Source organism: Micropterus dolomieu, linkage group LG09 (genome assembly GCF_021292245.1).
Source record: "Micropterus dolomieu isolate WLL.071019.BEF.003 ecotype Adirondacks linkage group LG09, ASM2129224v1, whole genome shotgun sequence".
NCBI lineage: Eukaryota > Metazoa > Chordata > Actinopteri > Centrarchiformes > Centrarchidae > Micropterus > Micropterus dolomieu.
This window is the reverse complement of record NC_060158.1, coordinates 3,952,662-3,955,949: the sequence shown is the minus strand read 5'-3', so window position 1 is coordinate 3,955,949 and position 3,288 is coordinate 3,952,662. Positions and strand designations below refer to the sequence as shown.

The 3,288-nt window shown below is 47.0% G+C and overlaps 1 protein-coding gene and 1 long non-coding RNA gene across 3 annotated transcripts in view; one reads left to right on the top strand and one right to left on the bottom strand.

Moving 5' to 3' along the window:
* LOC123976865 overlaps window positions 1-3,288 on the top strand; it is a 25,397-nt gene that overhangs the window by 4,337 nt on the left and 17,772 nt on the right. The window lies entirely within an intron of this gene.
* The window catches only part of LOC123976849 (zinc finger protein 665-like), a 21,482-nt gene continuing 19,512 nt past the window's right edge, over window positions 1,319-3,288 (bottom strand). For both annotated transcript variants that reach the window (XR_006826437.1, XR_006826436.1), the window contains exon 4: window positions 1,319-2,118. The gene's annotated coding sequence lies outside the window, so the exon portion shown is untranslated. The remainder of the gene's footprint in view (window positions 2,119-3,288) is intronic.

Below are 3,288 nucleotides of genomic sequence, written 5' to 3'. Positions count from 1 at the left end.
GACTGGAAAAATGTTGCCTGGTCTGATGAGTCTCGATTTCTGTTGAGACATTCAGATGGTAGAGTCAGAATTTGGCGTAAACAGAATGAGAACATGGATCCATCTTGCCTTGTTACCACTGTGCAGGCTGGTGGTGGTGGTGTAACGGTGTGGGGGATGTTTTCTTGGCACACTTTAGGCCCCTTAATGCCAATTGGGCATGGTTTAAATGCCACGGCCTACCTGAGCATTGTTTCTGACCATGTCCATCCCTTTATGGCCACCATGTACCCATCCTCTGATGGCTACTTCCAGCAGGATAATGCACCGTGTCACAAAGCTCCAATCATTTCAAACATGACAATGAGTTCACTGTACTAAAATGGCCCCCACAGTCACCAGATCTCAACCCAATAGAGCATCTTTGGGATGCGGTGGAACGGGAGCTTCGTGCCCTGGATGTCCATCCCACAAATCTCCATCAACTGCAAGATGCTATCCATCAATATGGGCCAACATTTCTAAAGAATGCTTTCAGCACCTTGTTGAATCAATGCCACGTAGAATTAAGGCAGTTCTGAAGGCGAAAGGGGGTCAAACAGTATTAGTCTGGTGTTCCTAATAATCCTTTAGGTGAGTGTAGGTCAACTGTTTTCCAGGTTTTCCAGGACAGCGTGGTCATCCCGCTGTAGAGTCCTGGAATGACTTTAGGCTCTGACCAGGTCAGGTCTCATGTGCCCCAGGAAGTGGATCTGCCGCAGACTCGACTCCCATTAGTCTTTGTTCTCCTTCAGTACCCGCTCCAGATGTCCATCGCGGACCTCACTAGGACGCCGTCCCTGTAGGGTTTCTGTCCTCCCTGCCGGCTCTTTAGGATTTCTTAATATCAGGAGTTAATCCTGAGGCGCACAGCGGCGGCTTTTCGGTTGAATTTGGAAAAGAGCAGTGCACTGCGGGTTTTGATGTTGCTAGGCAACCACTGAATCAGCTGTCCTGTCGGTCCAATCAGAGATTATAGCGCCAGCGATCTGTAGGCTAACACGGGGTCAGACGCCCCCCATGGTATTTCTTCTGGCTGCCGCTCGTCTCACTGAACTGAACATTTCCTCTGATTCATCACAATTATTTAAATTATCTGATCAAAGCCGCTCTGACCGGAGTTCATCTCACTTTTTGGTCCGTTAAAATCAGCTGTGTTCACTTTATATGTATATTTACATTAAGGGGAGCCTGAAGAGAAGTTTGTTTAGAGAGAAAGATTTTTATAGTTTGTGGTTAAAGTAGTAAAATGCTAGATTAGTATGTTTGGGGTCAGGCGCCCCCCCCACCCCCCGGGCGCTGTGCCCCTTCATAAGCTGATGTTGTTGAGACTCTGGACAGACCCGTGAGCCAAGCAGCAAGTCTGAGGTAAATTCTGAGGTTAGAAGCTCACATTTCCAGCTGGCCTGCGCATATTTGACCTCAGACGTTCTGCTGATGAAGCTCCAGCAGCTTCACTGTTTAAAAGTCTGAGACATAAACTAAAGGAAAGCTGATAACATCAGGCAGGTTTACTTCCACAACACAGGTCTGTAATCCTCTTTACACATATTAGAGTGATTTCACACTGGGGGGGGCATCTTACCCCTAAAAAATACATTTGATTAAATACAAATTAATTTGACAAGCTATTTGTTTTAGTTTTAGTTTTTTAATGTGAAATAGACATTGAGCTGAGCAGAAACTCACAGGTCTGTGTCTTTTGTTAAGAACATCTGCTGTGATGAAAGAGACAAACGCAGGGCGCCTGCTCCGGCACTGTTTGAGGGCGAGAGGGGTACAGACACGCAGGAGACGGGAAGGGGAACACGACACACCGCTGGCAGCACCACCAGCTGCTCCAGGAGCAGAGTTCAAGTCTTATCTTAGGATCAGTCGGGCTGATGGGCTGATGGTTTCGAGCTCCTGCGGGCTCTTTCTGATCCTGGTCATTGATTCGGTCCATAATCTGAAGACCTGGTGACCTTTTCTGGATGAATCTCCGTTGATGTGGACATCACTTCTTTTTCTGTCCCCTTCACGTTTCATGCAAGGCATTTATGGAAAGACTATGAGCCTAGCTTAGCACAGACCCTCAGGAGACCTCGGACAGCTGATCGTCTGTAAGGACCACAAACGATGAAAAAAAAAGTACTGAAGCGTTCTGAAGTTCTGCTTAGAACAAAACAAAGACAACAGACTTTTACACTTTTACATTTAATGTGAATTTAAGTGCAGCTGCGTCGTCAAAGCGATTAATAAAGTTATTTTAAGGCAAAGCTTCACCGTGTGTTTATGAAGCGAACAAACATTTAAACAGTTTGTATTCACAAAGCAACACTTTGCTTACATCGCCGTCACGGTAACGCCCGAGTGTGCACGTTTATCTTTAAAGTGTCAACAGGTGAACAATAAAGTTTTGTTCAGTGTGCGTCAGTTCATCATCAGCCTGCGTTACATCCAGATAAGTTTGTTCCAGCTGCTTCAGCAGTGAAACGCTGCTAAATACAACGGCGTCCAACAGAAATATATGAAAAGGATCGTGTGTTTATTTACTACAACGGAGCGTGTGCATGATGCTCACTGTCACTCAGCCCGAGACCTGTTGCCACGGTTCTGATCCACCCGTCCCCACAGTCGCTCACGCAGTGAAAAACAGAAGAGCGAATCAACTCCGGCCAGCTGATGTGACACCGGTGCACCGACAGCAGCTGGTAGAGTTTCAGTACAGAGAACACCGAGAACACAGAGAACACAGATCTGTGGGAGAGATCCTGAATGTGCACAACGTTTTGAACATGAAAACCAGGAGAAGTCCAGGAGTTTCTAACTGAAACAGATCTGTTGATTGTCTTTACATTATGTCACTAACAGGGATGCAGCGATTACTTTAAAACATCACGGTTAATTAATCGTAAAGTCTCCGCTACACCGAGTGTTTCTGTTGCACAAACTGAAAACAGAGTTAGAGGAGCGGTGCAGCAGCTGCTCGGAGACACGGAGGCTGCTGTTCCCCGGCTAAACTCTGGCAGAGGGACCAGACTGAAGCTTTATTTCCAGCAGAGAGACGGCAGAGTCTCAGGTGCACCAACACCGACCCCCCGGCGTTATTTAAGAGCTGACGGATCACCTGCGTTAAAAGGTTCCTGCTAAAGGAACTTGATGCTGCAGGATCACCGCCCAGCTTTGCACACGGCGCCCAAGTAAAGGTCACACATGATCACAGAGTTAAACGACGCGGCAGGTCGGTGGGGAATTAAATATAAACGTGTCGCTTACGGTCGAAGCCGT